The following is a 27,698-nucleotide window of genomic DNA, read 5'->3' on the forward strand; positions in this document are numbered from 1 at the left end:
ACATCATTCACCAGAGGCCCTGAGACAATTTATAATAGTTGCAATGGGAAGTGCAAGAGCTCTGCAAAGAGACAGCCTTACTTAGGTCAGTGGTATGACCCTGGATAAGTTACCTGATCTCTCTGAGCCTCATTTCCCTGGATGTAAACTGAGAAGGATGATACCTCTCCTGGAGTTTTGTTAGGAGGACATAAGCAGAACTCAAACACATGATTGATACATGGTAGACATTTAATATGAGAGATAAATACATTATGCCTTTACTTGATTTTAGGAGAGAGGCAATAGGCTGGATGTGAAAATGAGCCAAATCTGTAACAAAACTGCAGCATCCTGTTGGAGATGGCAGATTTTTTTCATTTTTTCTGTGTCCAATTTCCTAAGCTTCTGAGTAAAACCATACTCGTAGCTTCAAGAGCCTAGCAGTTGTGTACTTGTCCTCAATATTGAATATGCTTAGTCGTATTTTTAGATAACTTAACATTGCCTGTTTTATTTTTAGAGAGCCCAGCCACAAACAAATGACCAATACAAATTGACATAAAAGCAGTTCATATTGAAAGTGCCCTGTTCTAACCCTTCGTATCTGGCATTTCCTTTTTTTTTTTTTAAGAGAGAGAGGTGGGTACATGTGCATGCAAGCAAGGGAGTGGGGAGAGGGAGAGAGAGAATCTTAAACACCCCTAGCAAGGAGCCTGAGCTGGGTCCCCACACAAGCCTACGCAGGATGGATCTCACAATTGTGAGATCATGACCTGAGCTGAAATCAAGAGTCTTAGGCTTAACCAGCTGAGCCACCCAAGCACTCCTGGCATTTCCTTTCTCTAAGGCAAGATTTCCAACAGTGTGTTCCCCATTATCAAGTTTACAGAAAACTGTTACTAAAGATGTTAAAAGGAAGAAAGCATGTCTTTGTTTTTGTTTTCTTCTGTTGTGGTTTTCCACATGAGTCCTCAGAATCTTCGATATTCTATTGTACATGAGGTATCTCTAAAAAGTAAGAGGAGTCCTACATCCCCAAATTGTACTTGCCTACAAAAATGAGTTGAGGAACTGTCACCTGAATTCTTCTTGTCCTTTTGTGGGGACATTTTCCATAGGCACAATAACAGGGGCAACGGGGCTGGGGAAGGAGGGAGAGCAGAGTGAGTGAATCCAAGAATAAATACTCTAAAACAGAAGTCACAAATCCTAATGCCTATAGGAGAAAGTGACCTCAAGATCAGAGGTAGGCTGGATGCATTACAAGACAAGATGGTAAGATGATGGCAAACTGCAAAAGATATGTTCTGTCTACCACAATTCAAACTGCTAAAAAATATTCTGTGGGCCTGTGCATGTCTGTGGTTCCTACCCTCCACAGGTTGCCAGTGTGAAGCCTTGCTCTAAGAAGACTGCTTTCATTTTTATTTCAAATACAGTATCATGTGAATGAACTTAAAGAGAACCTTTGAAGATCCACATTTTAATGTTTTGAAGGGAGAGCAGAAAGGATGTGGCATGTTTAGAGCAGGACATCACTGTTCCTCTCAGTCTTGTCCATGGCTACCATTAGGCCCATCTCGGAGTTAAGAGATGGGGTCCTGTTTATACTTTAGCACTGTGTGTTATCCACAAATACTTGGGTAGGGATGGCTCAGGCCTTTCAAGAATTTATATTTCATCAGACACTATTCCATGTGCTTTACTTAATAGCTCTTCATTTCATCCTCACAAACCCTATTACTATCCTCATTTTACAGATAAGGCACAGTTTAAGCCACCAGCCTATAGTTAGACAGGTATCAAGCAGCAGAACTGAGACTGAAATCCAAGGCTTTCTGACTCTAGAATCCACACTCTTTTTTTTTTTTTTAAGTAGGCTCCACTCAAACTCACCACCCTAAGATCAAGAGTCACATGCTCTACTAACTAAGCCAACCAGGCACCCCCTAAAACCCACACTCTTAACTACTATTCCAAACTCAGTCTTGGAGATGTCTTGTTCCCCATTTGAGAATATATCAGTTTTGAATGCTTTGGACTCCAGGTGTTGGAAATCCTGGCTAACAGTGTCTGGAACAAGCATTTTCCCAAAAAATAACAAATCTGGAAACAGGGGTCTACTGGTATTAGTGCTATAGCTCAGCAATGCCAGAGCCAACTTCTCATGGTCACAAGATGACTACTTCTCGGCTGGGCATTATATATGAAATCAAGAAAGCAAGAAGTGGGAAGGGGTGGCAAGTTTATCAGATCTCTTTAATCAGGAAATTAAACTCTTTCCCAGAAGTCCCCAACAGACTTTAGCGTAATTTCATTACCAGAATGATATCATATGGCCATGTCTGGCTGCAAAGGAGTCTGGGAAAGCAAGTATTTCTCCTTTCTAACCCCAGGAGTGGAGGCAGGCAAAGGAATATCTGGTTGGGAACAGGTGCTGGCTTAGCCAGCCAACAGTATTGGCCACAGGAGTTTGGTTTGATTAGGAAAATACCAAAAGAACTCCATCATACAGTGTGTCACCCATGCCATGGACCCAAGGAAAGTTAAACAGCAACAAGTGAAGTTAGCCACAAAACGAAAATTGAACTTTAGAACTCTTATTGCCTTTTAAAAGTATCTGCTTCTGTCCATTTCCGAATATGTGAAATGACTTCTAACCCTTCCCCTGATCGAAACTCTCTGGGTAGTATGTAAAAACTATTTTATTTCCACACACTCAGATACTTTTATGATGCTATTCCTAGTAAATGTTATTTTTTATAAAATGTTATCTCCTTACTCATGGTTAATAAATCAAAATGACAATTTTTAATACAGTTTCAAAAGTGGATTGAAATTTGTCAGTAACTAGGAACTAGGAAACTTTGGTGCTGAAGATACATAATACATTACTTAGGTTTATAATCTATTTTCTATTTTGCATTGGCTTTTCTACTAGTTTAATTGTAATTTTTTTCTTTTGTGTTTTTATCATGGTACACAAACTCAGAAAACCTGTTCAGGCAACTATATAATGCAATCTAAATATCCAGTTAACATATTGCTATGGAAACCAGGAAACAGAAACGACACTCTAGTCATTTCTTTGGACAACTATGGCTAATTGTGTGTGTGTGTGTGTGTGTGTGTGTGTGTGTGTGTGTGTGTGAATCCATTAGTTTATTCCTCTTTTATTGAAAGTTGGTACTGAACCCCAAATCTATAACTGAACTGTCCATAAATGGGACCAGTGCCCTGTGACCTATAGGTTAGCCTTTAATAACCATATAACCAATATGGTTATATAACCAATAACTATAGTCATACTTAAATTACGCCATGTGATATCAGGAAATCTTCAGTAAGCTTGCCAGGCTTCGGCCTTTTGGCATGCTGTGAAGAACACCTGACTGGGATTTGAGGGCTGGGTTCTAACCTCACCTCTTTTACTAACCAGTTATGTGACCCTCAGGAACTTAGGCATTCAGGTTCCTCATCTGCAAAATGGTTCAATGCAGAGCTCTAGTATGGCGTAATAGGAAAGTCCTTTTTCCATAAAATTGGGGAATCGTGAGGTAATTACTTTTGAGGATTGAAACTGCTTCTGCAGTCCCTGATAAAGTGCCTGGCACATAGTAAGCTCTCAGGAAAATGACAACTATTCTTATTTTACTTTTCTATTTTTCATTCTGTAGTAAATGATTCCTGAGCCTGCACAGTGAATGTTGTTTGGTGCCGTGACTCAGTAATTAACAGATGCCATTATATGACAAGCCCTTAGGCCAGTCAGAAAGGAGACCTACTAAGACCTAACAGGCAATGCTGTTCCTTAGATTCTGTTACCTTTGCGTGTTTATTCTCTTGAAGGTTAATGTCAATTTTGGTAGTCAGGCATATGAAGTATAAAAACTTACCCTAACACATTCCTAATACAATTCACCAGGCCTCACAAACCTTTTTTTTTTTAATCATAAGATTTCAACGTTCAAGAATTAAACTTTTGTTCCGTTTTGCTTGTTCATTGCTGTTTGCCTAGTTATTTAATCAGCCTGTTTCCTGCTATGAAAAAAAAAAAAAAAGTGAAAGAAGTTGAAGTTTCCTCAGGGCTAAACTCCTGTGTTGTTCTTCCTCCCAGAGATCCAAGTTATTATATAGCAGGGGATAAACGTTGCATAACGAAATCATTGGGACAATTCTCCATCCACTCCTACCTCCGTCGCTAACAATGAATTCCTTGTCTCTGTGGTGTCCAACTCTTTCTCTACCCCGCTCAGCGCCCAGCGGCTGACGGAGCCGTGGGAGAGTCTGGCAACAGAGCGTCGCGCTTCTCCCGCCGGCAGCGCGCGGGGTGGGGTGCGTGGAGTGTGCGCGGAGTGGGCGCGCCGGGCGTTCCGCGCGTCGGCTGACGCTCGCCGCGCGAGCACCAGGAGGGGGAGACTCGGACTCGCTTATCTCCCGCTGTGCTAACTTCAAACTGCCCGAGCTGGCGGAGTTGAGATCTCGCGGCCAGGGCGAGAAAACTTCTCCTCCACCTAGAAAGTTTCACCTTGGCGGGGGCGGGGGAGGGGTGGGAGGAAACGCGACCCCCGCGGGGCCAGGCGCGGCGCGCGGGCGGCAGGAAGGGCGGGGGCCGATTTCCCCCTCTGGGTGGTGCCAGTCCCCACCTCAGCGGTCCTAGGACCGGCGGACCGGGCGGACGACCCCACTCGAGGTAGACGGACACGTGCTGGGGCGGGCCGGCGGGCGAACGCTTGGGTCGGGTCGCCTGCCCGTGCTTCCCGCCGGGACGCGCCCGGGGCCGCCGCGGGCCGCGCGCGCCACTGCCCGGCTGAGTCACCGGCTCGGTTGCGCGCGGGTGAGAAGGGGCGGAGGCAGCTCGGCTGGGTGGCAGACCGGGCGTTCGGCTCGGCCGCGCCGCAGGTGACCCGGACGCTCTCGCTGCCTGCAGCGCCCCGAGCGCTTTGTGACCAGATGCGGAACCCAGCGGAGGGCGCCAGCCAGATGCGGGGCGACAGCTGACCTGCAGCCGGGAGGCGCGGAGCACGCGGGTGGTCTCTGTGCGACTGACTTCTCCACGGTTCTTGGACGCCTCGAGGTAAAGCTACAGCCCACTCCAGACCCCGCACCCCACCCCTCGGCCCCAGCGTTCTGCTCTTTGTTCCCCTTAAGAGACCTGAGTGCTGTTCCACGGGGCAAGACCAGGGAGGTGAGCAAAAGTTTAGGGGTTTCAGAAACTGAAGGGACGTGGCGGGGTAGAGGTGTAAAGTAGAGTGGAGCTTTTCGTTTTAAGGGGTTGTTTCTGACGGCCACCTGTATGACTCAGGGGAGAGAGGGGCGCTGGAGTAAGGGGTGATGTATGACTGTTATGGCCGGGCAAGTTTCAAGGCGGTGATCTGACTCAGCCCTTAGAAAAGAGATTTGGTCACCATGTCCCAGAGTGATGCGGCAGGCAAGATTCGACCCAAGCGCTTTTCTTGTTCCCAGCCCTGCTTTATCTATAACGCTTGAGGATCCTTTCAAGGGGCAGGTGTGTTTGTGAAAATCTGAATTCTTCATTTCTGGCAAACACATAGGGCTTGTGATCCATCATTTTCAATCGTACCTTACTTATGTCTTTGCCGGGGCTATATGGAGGGCATCTGTCTTATTCGGGGAAATAGATTATAACCGGAGGTCGGGCAGTCTAGCTAGTACTGGTACTGATCCAATAATTTAAGTTCCAATGAAAGTATTTTCACCGACTATGGATTGGTTTCCCATTTCATACCTTCTATGTTTTAAAAGGGCCATTTACTAATTTGGCAGTTGGAGAGAGTTCCAGTGGCTCACGCATGAATAGTTGCCCAGTGTATTTTACCTTATCACAGTTTTATGTTCAAAGGAGCTCTAGGGCTGAATGAAATATTGTCAGCCCTCTTAAGCAACATAATCAGGATACTATAATTGTCAGGTTAAGATGGGCGATGAACGTGAGAGGATTGTAAAAACTCACATTGCAGAGAATATAGACTATGTGGACCCTCTACTGAATTTTAAGAAGACTGTTCACATTTTGTAGAGTTGGGTGGTTTATTCTGCCGTTTTCATCAGCCAGACACATGGACATTGCCATGCAAATGGATCCAGAAAAACATTATTTTCTTTATAGCTGAACTATTATAGCTGACTAATGCATTTTTTCTGCATGAAGATGGTCTGAAAATGCTGTACATCATGTTTCTCTGTGCTACTGGGACATAAATTGTGTTTTTATGTAAACTGTTAAGTGGTGCTTGGATTACTTACATGTACGTAGCTTTCCTTTCGAGTTCTAAGCATATTGGGATTTGTTTTCACATGTAAACTTCTGTAATAGAACAGAAGTAAGGTGCTGTGGCTCCACTCATACACTGCAAGACTGTGGCGTATTCAAAGTTCATTCTTTTTAAACTGCTGAATAATACCAGTATCATTTATATTACTCCTAAGACATTTTTGTAGTGTAGACACAAAAATGTGTCTTGAGTGCCTATAAAATACACTGGTGTTTTGGAAAATCTGTTCAAGTCTCAAACTTAATGGTGCATAAGTCTATAATTGTTAACCGAAATATGTTTTGATTTTAACATGATGGACTGTATGGCATATAAAAGATGATCTGCTGAGTATTACTTTTTCAAAGATTGCTTTGTTCTTAATACATCACAGGAGGGGTTTACGTTATATATACACTCCATGCCTTCAGAATTAATGGGTGAGGTTTATTTGAATGCTAAAGATATACAAGATTAACCGTAGCCAGTCAGTATGAAAGCTGGTAATATTTTCATGACTTTTAAAATTACAATAAAAGGAAATTGACCCTTTTCTAAGCAGGAGACATATACTTATTTTATAAATTCCCATTTAAGTATATGTCCCACTATAATCTTGAAATTTTTAAAATTTGTTTTAATGTGGGTTAGACTAAGAAATACATTTGAAAAGTCAATTTTCTTAGCCGTTGGTTAAAAAAATAATAATTCAAAATAGCATTGGTCTAATTTTCCTTTTACAAATCTATATAGTAGCCTCAAATAAACTTGTTCTCAAATATAATCATCTCAAAAGAAAGTGAATAACTCAAAAGAATTATTCCTTTCGGACACAACACCTTTCTCTAGGTGGTTGCACCAGTGCCTATGGCCACACACCCATGAGGAATACACAGCTCTGTACACTCTGAGAGCACCTCCCATCTTTCTGTCCCTTTCTCCTCACCCCTTCTCCTGGGTTTGGTCAGAGTTGCTTCCAAACCCTCTGTACCCCCATTTTTCCACTCTGATTTCATGGTTTCTTCTTTGCCGTCATTAGGCGCACCAGAGCCAGCAATGCTGTCTTTTCCCCATCATCCCTAATACTTCCTCAGGCTGCTGTGCTTGTTAATGGGATACCAAATTTCCTAATTGTGCTGCCTTAAGGGAAGAAAATTTGAAGAATCTCACGTACCAGGAAATTAACCTCCTTTTACCTCCCTGGTGTATGTTGAAACTGGTATCTTTGACATAGAGCCCTCAGGGCAGTTTCCTCAAGGGCTTTGCTCTATGCAAAATAAATAGTAACCTCTTAGTAATGGATGATAAATATACTGACTAATGTCAATTTAGGATCACTTTGATTCTCTTTTCTTAACAGGCACTGAATTGCTGCCAGGCTTACATTTGCCTCACCAAAAATAGCTAAGAACTATATGTTGAGCGTCGTATGTGTTTGATACTAAAGAAACATTTTTTCAAAGGGAGAAATGAAATCTCTGCCCTTGAAGAGTTTATAATCTAGATATTCAGATAAATAACATATAAAATGGAACCAAGATCTATAATTATTAAGGGAACATAACATGAAAATGACATTAGAAATCATCCCATTTACTACTAAATAATAGACTTCTTTAAAAAAAAAACAACAAAAGATTGGAATTTAAAGACTTCTTAGAATTTTCAAGCTATTTCTGAGCATGTTCTCTTTTTTTTTTTTTAATTTTTTTTTTCAATGTTTATTTATTTTTGGGACAGAGAGAGACAGAGCATGAACGGGGGAGGGGCAGAGAGAGAGGGAGACACAGAATCGGAAACAGTCTCCAGGCTCTGAGCCATCAGCCCAGAGCCTGACGCGGGGCTCGAACTCCCGGACCGCGAGATCGTGACCTGGCTGAAGTAGGACGCTTAACCGACTGCGCCACCCAGGCACCCCCTGAGCATGTTCTCTTTTTGAGACTACAACAACCTTACAAAATAGACGAGGCTGATATCAACATACTAACCTCTCCTTGCTATAGGCAAGGACACTGTGTTTGAGCCTAGCCTCCATGCTATCCTGACTGCACCACATAGCTTCTGCCCAGCCATCATTAAGGTTAACTATTTGAAGCATTTTCCACTGAAGCATAGTTTAGGATTCTTAGGTTAGTGATAAGTGATGAATGTAACATTTCTAATTTCTGGAGTTTTTCTCACCTTCTATTTCTCAAATGCTCTTTTTTGCTCTTTCTCTTTTTGTAGTAAAGATACCAGAAAAAGCCTTCATTCATATGTGTGGGGCATTCTGCTCCTGTTATCAGATAAAGAGCTGTGAGTAATTTTGTAATCTGTCCTACTATCAGAAAGCCCATTCTCAGATATCTCTTCAGCTGTGTTTAACAGTTTAGTATATTCCCTTTGGGATTTGTTTCAATAAAAACATCCAGTAAAATCTTACTACAGATCCTTTGCTTTTCGGAGGACAAAATGAAGAAAGTGTTTTTATAAGCTGTAAAATGTAATTGAGAGAAAAATCACACGTGTGGCATTTGTAGCAGGAGGTGTGAGAACAGTGGGGAAAAAAACCCCAGCTAACTAATTGCATATCCAGGTATACATATTTCTTCTATGATTGTGTAAATTTGCACAAGTATATTTATGCAGGTTACTTATGTAGTTTTTAATTTCTGTAATAAATTATGTAGCTATAGGGAACCATAGAATTCATATTAAGGGCCTGTAGGGGCACCTCACTGGCTTAGTCGATAGAGCATATGACTCTTGATTTGAGGGTTGTGAGTTCATACCCCACGTTGGGTATAGAAAGTCAGGTTCCTATACTCTAAGAATGTGATTGAGGACTTAGACATTCAGGATAATTTACTGAGCGCCTACCAGCCATAATTCAAGACTCTGGCATAGCAGTAGAGAATAAAACAGACTAAGATCTCTAACAGTAAAATACTCTGTTCTATATTGAGGAAGGCAAACAATAAATAAAATACATAAATAAAAATGTGGTGTTTGTGATGTGGTGATAAGAGCTGCAAGGAAGCGGAGTGGGGACTGTCAAGCATAAGGGGATGGAGTGGTAATTGAAAAATTCAGTAGTAGAGTTAGAGAAGGCTTCACTTTGAAGATGACCTTTGAACTAGAACCTGAAGGAGATAAGAGAATGAGCCATGTGAAAATCTGGAGCATGGCTTCTGCTTTGCACTTCTTGGGAACGCTATTTTCATTGTGTTGTCTCTGGAATTGTGCATTGCATAGCCCGCACAGCTATACTTGGAGTCCCTCATTTTTTATGGGAAGTACTTGGACAGTGCCTGCCATAGTTCATTGCAGTCTCAAAGGGGACGGTGAAGGAGTGGCCCACATCCCTTGGTTTATGGTGTATGGAAGAAGCAAACCCATGGTATTTTCCTGCATTCAGTTGGTCCCATGTCCACGTGCCATCCTTGATCAAGGTTCTTGCTCCATTCAGACAATTTTCCTTCTTATTTTCTACACTGTAAGCCTGGCCCAAAAGGATTTGTTGAGAGTAATACCCACAGTCTTTGTCTCAGATCCCTTCCATAGTAAATATTTGGAGACAGCAAAGGAGACAGTTGCTCATGGTATGCAGCCTCTGTTTGCTGAACACTTTTTTCTTGTCTCTCTCTTTTCCCTTTCCAATGTTAAACCACTGTGTTGGATTTTCTTCTTCTTTTCTTCCTGCCCCTTTAAGCCCTGTCTATATCCTGTATCAAGATTTGCAAACAGGAAAAAAAAAAAAAAAAAAAGGGAGGGGACCTGTCTGGCTTAGTCAGTGGAGCATGCAACTCAATCTTGGGGTTGTGAGTTTAAACCCCATGTGGGACGTAGAGATTATTAAAATAAAAAAATTAAAAAATTAAAAAAAGATTTGTAAACAGGTAACCTAAATGAATGAAACTAACCATTTCACTAGGGATGACAACATGCTTAGAAAAAGCCACACCTGAAAGGAGGCAGCCAGCATTTGGCATCATCAGAGTTGCTGTGGACCCCAGTATGTGTCATGGACCCATGTGGTGGTGTCTTTCAAATTTTCAAGAGAAACTAGAAACCTTGCAACTTTAAAGTGTTGACTCAGCATCTTTAAAACACTGTGCAGGATACAGAGACAAAAAGTGTGTGTGCCAGATTTGGCCTCTGGTGGTTCTGTTTACAATCCTTAGCCATGACTATACCTGCCAAGTGGTCCACTGTATCACCTTCAGGTGTTATATTCAGCACCATGCATGGCCGAAGAGTCCCAGAGCCACTTGTGCCAAGTATTTTATCTTCTAGAGTTCTCAGATTTGTCCTCCCTCTGGAAAATTAGTTTAGCAATTAAAAAAAAAAAAAAAAAAGGATAAGGGCACCTGGGTGGCTCAGTCAGTTGAGCATCCGACTTCGGCTCAGGTCATGATCTTGCAATTTGTGAGTTCAGGCCCTGCGTCAGGCTCTGTGCTGACAGCTCAGAGCCTGGAACCTGTTTCGGAATCTGTGTCTCTCTGTCTCTCTGCCATTCCCCTGCTCACACTCTGTCTCTCTCTCTTTCAAAAATAAACATTAAAATTTTTTTTAAATAAAAAAAGATATAATTTATCACCTATTGGCACATACTTATTTTTGTAAACTCATTAACCAGTATGCTTTCTATCAAGCTATGTATATTTGTAAACTAAAGGGCACTCTACTTTTTTCATTCTTAAAGTGAAACAATCTTTTTCTGAAACCTCAGTTCATCGTAACTGTATGTATAGATTTCATTTCCAAGTTCTCATTCAGGATAAACTCCCTCTTTGGCATACTGGTGCTTTTGCTTTGTTTTGTTTTTTTATATCTGCCTGAACTTCACTAGTTGTTATTTCTCTACCATTGAAATTCAAAATGTGTGCTGCATTAGTTTTGAGTGCCCTTTAAAAGCCATCAGATCACTATTGCAATCTATTTTTCCAAAGGAATGAAAGCTCACAGGTTGTCCACTAACTTGTTTCCTTTAATCCTAAAATCTCAGTGAAATGCCCAGGCTAGTGGCCTTCAGGAAGGCCATTGTGTTAGAACGGAAGATTATGTACTGTATTTCTTCCTACTATTTTAAATGCAAATATAATATATCGTGAAACAGTGCACATATTAATATCAGTGGCTTTTTCCTGTTTTGAAGTGATCCTATATTCCCTGATAGTTGGATCTAAAATCCCAGTCCAATTTTGAAGTTGCACATAAGAAAACAGAATTGACTTGAAGGAACTGGAAAGTACTGCAATTGTTTCATAAGACCATGGGTTGTTTGTGATTTTTTAACATTTTATTGAAAATACCGAAAAGCATTCAGAGCTGGAGACCTTTGAAATATAGTTGACCCTTGAACAACACAGGGGTTAGGGGCACTGACCCCCTGCACAGTCAAAAATATGTGTATCTTTTGACTCCCCCAGAACTTAACTACTAATAGCCTACTGTTGACTGGAAGCCTTACCAATAACAGTTGGTTAACACATTATGTTACATGTACTATATACTGTATTCTTAAAATAAAGTGAAGAAATGTTATTAAGAAAATGGTAAGGAAGAGGAAATACATTTACAGTACTGTGTTGTATAAGTGGACCCGTGCATTCCCAACTCATGTTATTGGAGGGTCAACTGTAATGTAGTTTTCACAAGGCAGAGAGAGAGGTAGAGTAAATTTGTTTAACAGAAGGCAGGTTGTCTCCTTTGAAGTCTAATCATGTGAGAAAGGAAAATCCAGCCAAGTTTGGGGTCCACAAGACAATTCAAACTATCTTTAAAAATAAGTTTTGCCTTTTCTTGAGACCACTGTGTGTTTAGACCAACATTTTAGCTCTTAAAATTTAAACCTAGGAGTCTTTTAAAGGAAATTTAATCCATGTGTTTTTGATTCACTAAATCCTAAATCATTACCCATAAACTGTATGTCTCTCTAAGCTCTTTGATGTCTAAGAAATCTTTGAAGCCATGTAAGGCCTTTTTTGTTCCAGAAGAATAGGAAGTTGGTTTTTGCTAAGGGTCAGTAAACAGCATCTTCAAATACCTGAATTAGGTCTAAAATCTCATAACCGTAACAGAATGAATATTTGAACGAGTGCTAATACAGTTTTCTGATGCAATGTGAAAAATGTAAGTACTTTTAAAGACCCAGTAGTATTCAGTTGTAATCCTTACTAACCCCAAGGAAAATATTTTGCCAGCACTCCTCTTTCTATTGTAAAAAAAAAAAAGTCAGGTCCAAATATTTATTATTTTATCCTAACACACAGTAGGTACTCAGTAACACTTTTGTTGAATGTTAACTGAATGACGTTTTCTTCTGCGTAGAACCTTCCAGCTAATGTCAATCTTTCTATTCAGTATCAGTATCCATCTGTCATGTCTCAGAATAAATCTATTCTGAGTCAGTGACCTGGTTCGACAAATTTTTAAAATAAGCCATCAAACTAAATATATGACATTTATTGAAATTCATTCTGTACCATGAAGCAACTGCCTTGCAAAGAGTGCTGAAAATAGGAAGGCATTTCTAGGCTAATTAGATTAAATATTCAGTTGTTACCATATGCTTTCTGAAAATTGATTTTTTTTCCCCCTTTTACTGTTCCTGCCATTCTTCCACCTTGACATGCTTACTGACTGAAAACTATGCATAGAAAAGGGCAGGTCATTTGTATCTATAAGCAAGTTCAAACAGGTTTAGAAAATGTAATGCTATAATCCTAAATTGCCATAATGTAGAAGGGAAGAGTTTTTCAACAATAATGAGGGTGTTAGGTTTTGCTCCAGATTATATAGATGACACATATTTAAACTCTATTGTGTGGAGAAAAACACCTCTTACTGTACTTAGACTTCCTGTTTTTGAGTGTATATTTTCTAGTAACTAGACTTCCCATATGGACTCAGCACAAATATGTAGCTTTACGTGAAGTTGAAATGCACATGATTAGAGTACTGATGGCTGTGGAGACAGCAAGTCCTTCTCTCTAAAAGAAAGAAAGTAGTATTTAGAAGAAGGCAGAGTACTGAAACATGGGCACTGAGATCTTTCTTGATACCATGTTGTGAATTTCTAACTACTCCTCACATTTTGTCCTCAGAAAACATTGGGGTGACAGAATTTGGTGATTTCTTGTATCTTGGTGGAGAGAAAAAGGAAAATTGTGCTATTATGGTCTTTACATAGAGGTTCTTTTAGGTGAACCTGAAGGTTTACTGAATGCATATTCATTCCATCATTAAACTTGTTTTGAAACTTAATTATGGATAGTACTATATAAGGAGTAATTTATTTATATGGCTTATATGGTCATATATATAGAAAGAGACATGCTTAATTTCTATTTCAATGGTTGATCAAACCATTAGTAATAATCGTATATCAATATGTGCACGTTCATTTTTAGATGCTCTTTAAAACTCTACAAGTTCTCATAATTTGATAAGCCTTTATATTTGTGTACTTGGAAAACTGTAGTTCAAGTTAAGAAGGTTTTTGTGATAACTCTCATGCAACAGATAGAGAAAAGAAATAATGAAGGAGAAGAGCTGGAAGTTTATTGTTTTTGTTTTGTTTTGTTTTGTTTTGTTTTGTTTTGTTTTGTTTTGAGAGAGAGAGAGACAGCACCAGTGGGGGAAGAGCAGAGAGAGAGGGAAAGAATCCCAAGCAGGCTCAGCACTGTCAGCATGGAGCCCAATGCAGGGCTCCAACTCATGAACCCATGAGATCATGACCTGAGCTGAAACCAAGAGTCAGATGTTTAACCCACTGAGCCACCCATGTGCCCCAAAACCTGGAAGTTTTAATGGGTGTTGGATCAGTGAGGTTACAAGAGGGGAGAGATGGGTGGATACACTGCTGGGTCACGGGCTTGGGTGCAGTGCTGGTTGTGAGGAGAGTGTCACATTAGGAATCAGGCTGCTGCCTTCTGAATAGGAAAAAGGCTGGGCACAACTGAGTGGGGAATCCAGGAATACTCACAGTAAAATGGTAGGACATGTGATAGGTAAGCAAAGTCTGAACTTCCTCTGTCACATGTGGTTTGATTCTAGGAGAAGTGAGGCTATCATTTGCCCAGTCCTAGATCAGAACTCTTAGTCTGTTCTACCCTCAGATACCAATACGAATAGCAAGGATACGTAGCAGGAAGTAGAAGGAACTTTTATTCTGAGTGTTGGAGACATGCTCTAAGCATTCTATTAGCTACTTGCAGACACTACAAATGAAATTCTGTATTCTCAAAAGAATTCATAGTTTTAAAACCAAACTTACAAGTATTTTACATGATGTTCGTGACCAGAATTTTCTAGCATATCAGCTCATTATAATGCATCAGTTACTCTTGGGATCAAAGCTTATGGCCTTCGAAATTATATCCATAACTATTCTCCCTTGGAATACCATCTGCTGTGGATATATATTAGCTTTACTTTCAGATATTATCTTGAGGCCATTTCTTTGGGCTTTGATTACACAGAGTTCATGCTGGAGTGTATGTAATAATTACATTTGTTATGTTCTAAACACGAACTCAGACAGTGGTCTAAAGATTTGAGGAAAGCTCCTATCAAGGTCTGCCTTCACTTTTTGTCTTTTTCCTTCTCTGAGAGACTGAAGTGAGTAGATGTCACCTTACTCTGGTCTCATATTCAGACAGAACCCCTTCAGCTGCTGCTACACTGTCCAAGGTGAGTTCATGGACTGACCATTGTCTAGTTAAGATAGAGACACCAGACAAATAGAATCGTTTAGGGCCTACATGAACCTTTGGGCTTAAAATATTATTACCCTAGCTGTTTTTTTTTTTTAAGTGCTATTGAATTATATAAAGAAGCACCCAAAGTAAAGCTTGTTGACAGAAAAAGTGTCTTCCTAAAAGAAATAAATACACATTTTGGACTTTTCAGAAATTCACTTTCTGTCATGTCAAAATTAAGATACTTCTAAACTGTACTTCAGTTTTACTAACACATACTTGGATTGTTCATTGAAATCTATATGTCAGAATTCAATTGTTTTAAACACTCTTCTGCTCTTCAAAAAGCTTACAAAAAAGATTGTTCTTTAAATCACCAGAAGAGTGCAGATAAAACCCCAGTTTCACTAACGACAATGAAATGTGACAGCCCTTGAGTCTATGTCATAAGTTGATTAATTACTTTCCAAATGTTATTAAAGATTCTGAATGAGTAACTAGAGTGGTATTTAAGATCAAGTCTCCCTCACAATTCCTAAATGGGTTTTAATTTTCACAGTTAGATGATCATTATATCTGATTCATTTCTTTAACATCTTCAGATTGTTGGTTTTATTGAAAAGAGAACAGAGTATCTGTTTCAGTGTGTTTTCTTTTCTCTGAAATTATTCCTTGTAGATTTTAATAAAACTGGTTTTGAAATAAAAATAATCAAATGCTAGCATTGCCCTTTAATAAAGGCCCATATATCTGATGAGTTATATAAACATTATAAGAATTCACTACCAACGTCATGATTATGGAACCATTTAATTCCCAAATCTATCTTGCTGACTGCTTGGACACTCAACTGAAATCAGCATTGTGCATTAGGATTAGTATCACCTCAAGAGAACTTTTGTTTTGGTCATTGCCCATTTTCCCCATTCCCACAATGATTCCAAACTTTCTTTCTTTTGCTTCCTTTACTCTCAGTGTAATATCTCTCTTTATGGTTTGAAGAGTAAACAGAAGCCCAGATGGTTTCCATATACCCGTTATTACCTCCCTGCTTCTGTCTCAAATGATAAAATGGTCTTTTCACCCTGTGGTCTTGATTCTATTCTCCCACATCTTTGAGCACCTTGCTTCATCTGTCCCACCCTCCCTGCCCACCCCTACCATCTTTTAAAATCTCCCTCACTGTTTTCATTCAACCCTTACTCAACTTGCTGCTGCTTCTAGAAAAAAAAAAAAAAAATCTCCAGACATTCTGATAGGGTTTTTACTATACATTTACCTTAAGTATTTATCTTAAGTATTCACTTCTATTTCTGCCTTATCCTTTAAATAAAAAATTCTTGAAAATAATTTCTAACTCAGTGTCTCTAATCTCATTCATTAATTCATTCCACTCAAGCAGTCTGTTCCCATCTACCAAGAAGATGTCTTCACTCTAGTAACCAGCAACTTCCTCATAGTGAAATCTGATGGACACTTGTTTTTATCCCAGTTGACCCCCCTGTGAGATTTGACACCATACATATTGCTCCTCCTTTTTGAAATTTCTAGCTTCTGAAATACCACTCAAACTTTTCTTTTTCGAGTTTAGATTTCAACTTTATATCTAAAGCTTGAATTCCTTCTTTCTGCATACTGAACATGCCCATATGTGATCTTACTTACCTCCATTACTTCAAATACACTGATGGACCAATGATTCACAATTGTCATGTCTGACTCTCTCTGCTCTAGACCACCATGCCCATTTATTAGCTACCTTATAGACACTTGCACTTGAATGACCAACAGGTACCTCAGAGTTTTTAAATGAACTATTTTTTTGCCCCATAACTTTTCTCTGCCTATTTATCTTACCTTTGTTTTTGACACCAAGATAGATATTTTTTAGTCATCCCTGACTTCTGATTCTTCCCCTATGATCAAAATCCATGTGAGATCATTGTCACATAAATTTTATCTCTTTAATATCTTTCTAATCTAGTCTTCTTTTTTTCTGTTATATCCATACTGCCAGAGTCTTTGTACAGGGTCATTCTTTACTAATTCATTTCATTATCCATTCTTCAACAAATCCTTGCCAAGTGCTCTGTACTGCTAGGGGATAAAAATGGAGCTTTTAGTCTAGTGGGAGTTACAAACAAGTAAATTACAACTCAACATAATAAAGTGTAACTAAGGATAAGGCAGGTTTGATATGTGAGCACATGGAACAGTTTCTACTCTTTCTAGAGGGTGAGAGAGGCAACAGAGAAGGCTTCCTGAAAGAAGTGTCACCTACAATGAGACTTGAAGAGAGAGTTAGTTAATCAGGTGAAGGTGAGGACAAAAGTGTTCCATAGAGAGGGATCCATATGTGCTGAGACCCAGAGTGGGAGAGCTCATGGCCTACTTCAGCAACTTGCAGAAGGGGAAAATAGAGCCTAGATTTCTAGGGGGACAATGGCAAAAGGCAAGGCTGGAGAGTTAAGCAGAAGCCAAATCATGAATGGTTTTTAACATGTGCTAAGGAGTTGAACTGCTTTTTTTTTAAGTTATTTATTTTGAGAGAGAGTACACACACACACACACACACACACACACACACACACGGGTAAGAGGGACAGAGGGAGAGGGAGAGAGAGAATCCCAAGCAGGCTCCACACTGTCAGCACAGAGCCCTACATGGGGCTCAAACTCACAAACTGTAAGATCATGATCTAAGCCGAGAGTGAGAGTTTGACGCTTAACCAACTGAGCCACCCAGTGCCCCAGGAGTCGAACTGGTTTTTTTAATTGTTTATTTTTCTTAATGTTTATTTTTCAGAGGGGTGGGGGAGGAGCATAGAGAGAGAGGGAGACACAGAATCCAAAGAGGGCTTCAGGCTCTGAGCTGTCAGCACAGAGCCCGACATAGGGCTCGAACCCACAGACTGTGAGATCATGACCTGAGCCAAAGTCGGATGCTAAACCAGCTGAGCCACCCAGCCGCCACAAGTTGAACTGTTTTTAAACAGCAAAGTGACATAATCAGATTGTCGTTTTAGAAAGATATCTCTGGTACATTGGGTAATGGATGATCAGGGGCAAGAATAGAACAGGAATACCAGGTAGGAAGCTGTTGTAATCCAGGCAAGAAGTGATACCACCTTAAACTGTGAGTGGAAGCAGATGAACATGTTTAAAACACCTATGGAGGGGGCGCCTGGGTGGCGCAGTCGGTTAAGCATCCGACTTCAGCCAGGTCGCGATCTCTCGGTCCGTGAGTTCGAGCCCCGCGTCGGGCTCTGGGCTGATGGCTCAGAGCCTGGAGCCTGTTTCTGATTCTGTGTCTCCCTCTCTCTCTGCCCCTCCCCCATTCATGCTCTGTCTCTCTCTGTCCCAAAAAAATAAATAAACGTTGAAAAAAAAATTAAAAAAAAAAACACCTATGGAGTCAAGGGTGATGTCCTGGAAAAGTGGGAATGTTAGGCATTGAGATAGGATTTGAAGTGGTAAAATAAGTTTTCATGGGAAGAACATCTGACTGTTTCTTCTTAGTCTACTTTTCTCATTCACCTTCTTCTCCTCAGCCTCCTGGTTTGGTGTGCCTCAGCAGACAGGCTTCCTCTACATTCTCTACACTCCTTTCCTTGGTGGTCTCATTCAATCTCATGGCTTTTCATACCACCATCGTTACACAGACAATTTCCCAATTTAAATCTCTAGTACAGACCTTTCTTCCCTAAAAAGTATCTCAAACATGAACAGAACTAAAGTGCCTGATTGTCATACATTTCTGCCAGGCTTGGTCCACCCACCAGCTTCTTACTCCATGGCAGTAAGTGGCAAAATCATTATCCCTGTTACAAAAACCAAAATATTTGGAGTATTCATGATTCCTTTTTTCTTGCACACTTTATCTCCAACTCCTTTACCAAATCTTCATAGCTCTGTCTTCAAAATATAACCAGAATTCAGCTACCTCTCATCACTCACTCCTTCCTGTCTAGCCCAAGCTACCGCCATCACTCACCTGGACTACTACAACAGTCTCCCAACTGATTTCATTTCTCCATTTTTGCCCTATCCCATCCCCCTGCCACCACCAGTCTTCTTACACACACACACAGTCAAGGTGATTCCATTCAAATATATTTACTGCCTTGCTCAACACCCACATTCACTCCAGTAAAAGACCCAATCTCACAGTGGCCTACAAGGCCCTGTATGGTCTGATTCTTTGTCCACTCTGATCTCATCTCCCCATCACCAGAGTCCAGTGTTATTAACAAATAAGACACATCAGGCATGCTTTCGGTTTGGTCCCTCTTGCCTCTGCAAGAAAAAAAGAAATCTCTTCACATCTCAGATGGCTAATTCCTGTGCTTCAACTCTTTCCTTAAAAGCTACCTCCTCAATTTTTCAAAGCCACAGACCTTTCCCACCACCTTCCTTCTCTCTCTCTCTCTCTCTGTCTTTCCAGTAGCGCTCAACACTCCTCATGTTGTAACACACTACATGTATAATTTGTTTTCTGTATCTAACTGCTAGAAAGTAAGTTTCATAAAAGCAGGATTGTTTATTTTGTTTACTGATTTACCCCCACCCCACCCTAAGTACCTCACACATATTAAGGCCTTAATTAATATTTGTCAGATTTAAATAGCTTAAATCTGTCTTAAATAGCTGTTGGGCATAACAAAACTCATGCTTGAGAGATGAATTTATGGACTCTGGAGATAAAGAGATGAAGATACAGATCAGGGAATCTTCACTGTTGTCAGTCTTTATCTTCAATTGCCTGGACAGATGCAGTGACCTTCTGTTGTGTCTTCTGGCATCTAGCTTTTTTCCACTCCAATCCACTCACCACGTTGTTACCAAAATTGTCTAATATGTGTAATTACAAGTATTATGCTCATTTCCATCTCCTGCTTAAAACCTTCCAGTGACTCTTTACTACAGATAAACTACAGATCCCTCAACAGGATGTATAAGGCTTTCTATGATGTGGCCCTGGACTAATCTTTCAGTTTCGTCCATACCCAGCCCAGCCCACATAGTCTCTGTGCCAACTTCCTGAACAGCCCTGCACATTCTCCTCTAGGTGCCTGTGTGTGTATGTCCTGCCTGTCCCCTGCCTCCACTGTGCCTAAGCAACTCCTAACCTGCAAGACCCAGCTCAAGTATTATCTCCATGCTAACATACTCCTTGGCTCTGCCTCTCGGCTACAATTAGCTGTTTGTCCCTCTGTGTTCCTTTAGCAATGTGCACCTGTCTTCATAGCACTTTATAGCACAGTGGGGTGGGAGGCTGGGACTGCCAGTCAGTGAGCAACACTGATATGGTTGAAATGTTTTTGTTTTTGTTTTTGTTTTTGTCTTGTCCTCTCTCTTTCTGTTTCTTTCTCCCTCAAACACACACACACAACTCCCCCTTACACACAAACACAAATGCCCTGGATTATTTTTCCTTGAATTGATCAGTTATATAAACACAATCCTGAGCACAGTTGTTTTTAAGTTGTCCTAATGTCCTCACTTTTGGTTTATTGATTTTTCAAGGATCCAAAGTATTTACTGAGTTTTAGAAATTGAGTTTTGTACCTACGTACTTATTTTCTGTACTGTTCTGTTTTTTACAAGGATAGCTTTTGCTTGACATTCTCTATCCCTTTAAAAGTATTTTAAGATTTTTATAGAAAGTTTATTTGGCTCTTTTATTCTCTGATTATATATTGAACTCAATGTAGTGATATTTATATGCTTTTAATTTTTCTCCCAACATTGTTAATTGCATTATGTTCAGCCAAGGAATCCACATCTATATAAAATGTGATAGGTTTGGCTATTCCTTCCATAGTATTTTTATGATTTCTTAAAGTTTTTTCTACTTTTCCTGAAAAAGACTATGTTATATACTGACAAAATTTATCTTGAAAAAGGTCCCTAGTTCATTCCCCTGGGAGAGAATCTACTTGCTAACTTTGATTTCCAAGAAAAGTACTCAGGTATGAGCAAAATAAAATTCAGACCTACCCGAAGAACTTAGTGAAATTAGTGTTACAGAGTAATGCCCACATGACATGGATTTGACTGTATATTTCCAGTTTAGGCACCCCCATGCCTCTCCCATTGTCTCTCTTTCCCTAGGTGCTGGTTCCTCTTTACCTGACAGCCACCAGGACACAAATGGGATCTACTCACCACCACCATTTCTCACAACCATTTGATTTCTGCTTTAGGTAACACCACAGGAGGTTTCATCAGTTATATAGACCCAATTCTGAGCACAACTCCCCACACTTGGAATTCACCATGCCTTATGCTGGGGACATTTTCAAACACTGAGGAAGGGAAATATGTCTGATTCATTAATGAGTAATGTACCAGCTTCCTTTCTAACTGGTCTCCCTTTAGTGCTTCACATTCTGACTCTTCAGTCAGGTTTATCGTATTCCAACCCTGTGCTTGAATACAACTGGAAAAAGTTGCTAAGCTTATTTTATTTTAACTTACATGCTTAGGAAGATGTTTCTCAAGTGAGATTTGTACTTTCTCATTATTCACTGTCCCTGGATTAATTGAAGAAAACCTGGTAGCACTTCTGCACAATCTAAACTATAAAATTACACCTATCCATTAGGCCACAAATTATTTTTAAGTACTTTTATAGGATTTCAAGCTTCTTAGCACTTTCTTAATAGTGAAAGTTCAGTGTTCACATTTTCAAGAATAATGAAACGTTCTTGTCTGACCTACAACTTATTAATGAGACAAAAGCCTTTCCAATCATTCAGAACTCTGACAATTCAATGTATTTTCTCAATAGGACTTTTTATAGTATGTACAATGTTAAAACAAATATCCATTTATTCTTCTTTCCCAGAACTTGAATACTTTCAGCAATTCTTAAAAGGACAAAGATGTTTACTAACAGATTATGAATGTATGAAGGATAATCTTGAGGATATAATGAAATTCTATTCTTTTATCTGTATTCTTACCAGATCAGATTTGGACAATGGTCTCAGTCATATGTTACAACTAGAAAATGCACAGTTGGCTTTTTCTAACGCTATAATTCTATGATTTTCAACTTTAAAAATGTTTTTTGGAAGAAGAAAGGATGCAGTATTGGATAAGGATCTGAATAAAAGCACTATTTAGGTCTTTTTCAAAGAAATAACATTTGTGTAGTAATCAAGCCTCAATGTTTAGAGGAGCCCCTAAAACATTAATTAATTATAACATGTGAAAATTATTATTGCACCAAGTTTAGTCTAACTTGTTTTCTCCTATAGCCACCTATATGTGATTTTTAGTAAGCTTTTTTGTTATAAATTAAGTATACAAATCAATCTAAAGATACTTTCTTTGTTCTAGAAATTTTGTGTCAATGACAGATTGCCTTATATAGTATAACTTTTCTCCACAAGCACACAAATCTTTTCCTTGATTTTAATTAAAAAAAAAGAATTTTTACTCCCTTTCACATAATTATATCTTCACATGATATTTAAAATCACCCGTTAGGAGCAGTTTACTGTGTAAAGTTTACTGTACAAATAAAGTTTATTGTGTACAGATAATCACTTTGAAAACAGCATGTTTTAGACACATAGCAACAAAACAACAGAAACAAAATAATCATATGCAGTTATGCAACATATATGTGCTATAAAAACCTTAAAAATACTGTTCTACTCCAATAGATAAATATGTTTGGCCAAAATCTTTTCAATCTGAATTCTGTTAGTAAAAAGGGTAGTTGTTCCCTGATTTTTCTCCATTTGCTTACAACTAGGATTGTCACATAAAATATATTCATGGAGGGGTGCCTGGGTGGCTCAGTCAGTTGAGTGTCTGACTTTGGCTCAGGTCATGATCTCATGGTTCTTGGGTTCAAGCCCTGCATTGGGGTCTGTGCTGACAGCTCAGACAGAGCCTGGAGCCTGCTTCAGATTCTCTCTCTCTCTCTCTCTCTCTCTCTCTCTCTCTCTCTCAAAAATAAACATTAAAAATTTTTTTAAATATATTCATGGGACTTATTTATACTAAAAAGTATTCATTATTATCTGAAATTCAAATTTAACTGGGAATCCTGTATCTTTATTTGCTAAAACTTCAGTGATGGTGTGGGTTTACTCTTCTTTAAAGTGGTAAAGTAATTTTTCCTTTTTTGTTGTTCTTCCTTAGAGTGGAAGACTTTTACCATGGTCTTTGTCTTGGAGGGCAACTTAAGAGCGACTTCAGGAACTTGACAGGTTTAGAGAAAAACCACAAATGGCCAAAGTGTGGGAAAATAAGAAATAACAGTATTTAAACTGAGAGGATTAAGGTGATGAAATAGTCACCAAGCATTTGGAGTGGGCTCACCCACTAGACTGTGCCAAGTTCCTCATTTTTGATGAAGGCAGGCAAAAACTGGCTAAAACACAACTTAGGATAAGCATGATAGCCACATTTATTGAATGCCAATGTATGCTGCATGAGTGAATGCCAGTGTCTCATGATTTATCTTTAACCTTCATGGCCATCCCACAAGATGTGTATCATTATTCCCGATGCTTTAGATAGAAACTGACACTTACAGTCATAAGGTATGTAAGTGGTAAAGCCCGGATTCACATCACATCAAATTCTGACACCAAAGCCCATACTCTCTCCACTACACTTCATCTCTTTTCTAGTAGGTTTTATGAACTGTTGGGAAGACTGTTGTCAAACAAAAGAGTTTGTAAATATCAGACATAGGATTGACCCCTGAGTATTCAGATCATTTAAATGTGGTCATATTATAGAGAAATTGGATAGGCTGAAAAATCCTCAAGATTTCTTCTGTCCTCAACTTACTGTTAAAAATCATTGTCAAAGTAGTATCTGACTACATTAGATGGGATTTTTGACATGGCATATTGTTTTATCTTTCTAAAGTCAATTTAGGCTTTTTTGATGCTCTTAACACTAGTAAATCTTTAGGTATAAGAATCCAATGTTCAACAAAGAATGTTTTAAAATTTGCTTGCTCAACAGCCTGGTAGATCCATTCACTTTTCAATTTAGGTTATACACTTAGATTTTTAGCATTTATCTTTCTGTCTTCAAGTCCACAGACTGTATACTTTTTTGAGAGTGGGAACTCTCAGTATCTAGATAAGTGCATGGTGTCCAATGGATGTTGACAATCATTTGACTAATATTGTGTGATATAATATGATTCATATGCAGTGAATGTTTATAAATACAGTATTTTAAATGACATCAGGAATCTCCTATTAGAATCTCTTAACTTTGCTTTTATGGGCCTACTTTTAAAGTTAATAGATGGGGCGCCTGGGTGGCTCAGTCGGTTGAGCGTCCGACTTCGGCTCAGGTCAGGATCTCGCAGTTTGTGAGTTCGAGCCCCGCAACGGGCTCTGTGCTGACAGCCCAGAGCCTGGAGCCTGTTTCAGATTCTGTGTCTCCCTCTCTCTGTCCCTTCCCTGCTCTGTCTCTCTCTCTCAAAAATGAATAAACGTTAAAAAAAAAAATTTAAAAAAAAAAAAAAAAAAAAAGTTAATAGAAATAATATAAGTGTGGAGAAGGCTAAGAATTTTTCTTAGGATTTCACTCTGGCAAGTCCTCCTGGAGATTTAGCTATGACTGTTTTTTATGGCTGCAATTTCCTTAATATGGGGCCTCGGCCATTTTCCATCATCGTAAATCCCTTTTATATACTTAAAAGCAGGATTGAAATGTTTTCTGCTTTTTATATCTTGCCTCTTCACTTAGATACATTATTTCTGTCTTGAGGTTATATTATGTAAATATAGAAAAAATTTGGAATTATATGGCAGGAAAAAACTAGTATACCACCTCAGAAATTTTAACTAATAAATGTGTTTCTAAATCCAAAGTGAAATATTTAAATTTTTTAAACGTTTATTTACTTTTGAGGAAGAGCGAGAGAGAGCCAGTGCACCAGTGGGGGAGGGGCAGAGAGAGGGAGACACAGAATCTGAAGCAGGCTGCAGGCTCTAATCTGTCAGCACTGAGCCTGATGCAGGGCTGGAACCCACAGACCATGAGATCATGACCTGAACTGAAGTCGGACACTTAACCAACTGAGCCACTCAGACGCCCCATCAGAGTGAAATATTTAATTATTCAAGTAAATAAAGAAACCATCTTTGTTCTTTGTTCTAATTACTGTAATATTTTACTTAAAATTGCTTTTATGCACTTGACTTTGTGTTTGAATTCAGAGGTTTGTAGTATTTTCAACTGGACATTGTTTGGTGAGGACTTATTTAGGAGCAAGGAATAAAAGAATCGCAATGAAACTGCTGATGGAAAAAAAGAGAGAGAGAAAGGAAGGGAGAAAGATTTCACTGGTTTCCATTAGTTTTACACATGGTGGGCACAGAGGCTTGAACAATAACATCGAGAACTTCCCTTTCTCCGTGTCTGGGTTCTCCTGTCACATGGGTCAGTTTCATGTTCAGTCAGGCTTTGTCCACATAATGGATGCCAAAGTTGGTCATTAGATGCTCTAAGTTAACATCATTTTTAGTGCTTGTGATCTTTGAAAGAGAGAGGTCCTCTCCCAGTATCTGTATTAAATCTTAAAAAGACTCTGATTGGTCTTGCTTTGGTCACGTGCTTATCCTGACCAAGCTCTGCATCAAAGGAAAAGTTCATTGAAAGGCCAGCTTGGTCTGCAAGCTCACCTTGTGGTAAGGAGGTAAGCCATGTGATGACAGCCCCATTAGATAGAAGAGGGAGGGTTTTCAAACGAGTTGCCAGTAGTAGAGACGTTGAGAACTGGGTAGGTAAAAACAAATGTTTACCAAAATATTGTGCTTTTGAATAAAAATATTTTCTAGGAAATGCAAATAATTTAAAACAGCTCAAATAAGCACGATACATGTTTTAAAAAATTAGAAACAAGAACTATGTTGCATGTTTAGTACATTTTACATAATATTTTATCTTCTATGAATCTCAGTTTCATTATCTGAAAACACAGGAATAATGCTTACCTTATAATTATGCAGACTCGAGGTGGGATGTAACTGACTGTACCTTGTAAACTATATAGTGCTATTTATGTAATTGTAAATTATTACGATTTTAAGAAAATCAGTTCCTAAAGAAAGCAAAGTTATCTCTGTCAAAGTCTAGAAAATTTCTCTTACAAATGTATTCCATTACACCTGTGGTATTTTTTCCTGAGATATCAGTGCTTGAATACAACACACATGTGCTTTGTGATCGGTTTTTGTTGATGAGGAGGACAGTAATGACAACAGCAGTAATAGTGATAGGCACAGGTGGCAACTCAATAAATTCTTCGAGAATTAAATATATTTCTGGGGAATGAAAAACCAATGTAAGTTAGTTTAATGAGAAAACTAGAGGCAGATAGATGGCAGACATAGTGGAGTAGTTTGTCTTAAGTTTAGGCTGAGCTGGTATTCCTAGCTAACAGAGTAATCTCTTTAGAGGAAATACTCCTAAATACCAAGAGTTTAATAGCCAAGGTGCCATTCAGATAATTACTCCCAGGAAATGTTTTGCCAGTGAGATTATCTTAACTATCAACTGAAAAGAAATAAAGAAATGTTTTATGGATGATTCATTTTCACCTGCTATGTGTACAACATGGTAACAGAATGAATTAGTCAATCTGTTTGAATCATCTTTACGTGTTCCTTTTAGTAAGGAGCTCAAAGTTGGTTAGATGGCTAGCACTATTTCAGAAAGAAAGAATAAACAGAAACAGTAAAAAAGTCATTCTATATTGAAAGCCTGATCCAGGCACATCACAGGAATAAATGTATCAAGACAAAAATGTATGAAAAATGAAAGTATTTCTGGAATCACTACCAATATAAATATTAAAATTGCTCACACATCCCGATCTGGCAGATTATATAGATAGAAAAGAAAAAGCAATATATGCCAATGCAATAGCATTGAAGTAGAATGTAATTGTAAAAAAACAATCTCAGAGTTGAAAATTATTACAGTTAGAAAATAACTTTTGGAGGTCATTAGTTCAGCCCAGGAGTGTGCTTATAAATATTTCATAATCTTCAGGGAAGGAAAAAAGCCCTGATTTGTAATGTTTGCCAATTTCTGTGGTGTAAATACTCCACCCAAGGTGGATTTCAAGATAGGTCACTGAACTCAGAGTTGGAAAGAGATGCACGCAATAGGCTGTCATGAGACAGAGGGCTCCAGCACATGAGGAGTTCAACACTATCATTTTGCAAATAAGAAAGCAGCTGAGGCCAAAGAAGTTGGGTGACTGGCTTTGGGTCATACAACTATTTGGCTGCACTGCGACAAGCAAAACTTAGTTTCTCCCCCAGGCTACATCTCAGGATTCTGGATGCGTTATGAGGAAAGACCATGATTGATTGATGCCTGCCTGACTCCCCAAGCCTGGTTAAGCTCCCCTTCAGGGACCCTCATAGACCGTTCCACATTGAGTTTAAACTGCGGTCTATTTGTCTGTCTCCCCTACTAGTCTGAGATTCACTGATAATTTCAATCACTCCCATATCTCAGATGAGTAAACAGAGGCTCAGAGAAGTTATTTGCCCAAGGGCCACACAGACAGCAAATGGTTTTAAACTTCGCAGTCTGTCTCCAGAGCCTGTGCACTTGACTATTCAACTGCCACTTATTTAACCAGCAGTGTCATCAGGCTACATAGCTCAGCAAGAAATAGTTCCAGAAGGTGTCCCTCCTCCATTCCTTATGAAAGACAGACATTTCCTGGAGAAGATCTAGTCTAATACACCTT

The 27,698-nt window shown here is 39.3% G+C and overlaps 1 protein-coding gene across 1 annotated transcript in view; it reads left to right on the plus strand.

The window, feature by feature from the left end:
* The first annotated feature begins 4,895 nt into the window (after positions 1-4,895).
* Positions 4,896-27,698, plus strand: part of MET (MET proto-oncogene, receptor tyrosine kinase) — a 112,526-nt gene continuing 89,723 nt past the window's right edge. The window contains exon 1 of the mRNA XM_047097036.1: positions 4,896-5,059. The gene's annotated coding sequence lies outside the window, so the exon portion shown is untranslated. The remainder of the gene's footprint in view (positions 5,060-27,698) is intronic.

The sequence above is a fragment of the Lynx rufus genome, unplaced genomic scaffold (genome assembly GCF_022079265.1).
Source record: "Lynx rufus isolate CCGP_SWC_20201006 ecotype Redwood Valley unplaced genomic scaffold, mLynRuf1.p SCAF_4, whole genome shotgun sequence".
NCBI lineage: Eukaryota > Metazoa > Chordata > Mammalia > Carnivora > Felidae > Lynx > Lynx rufus.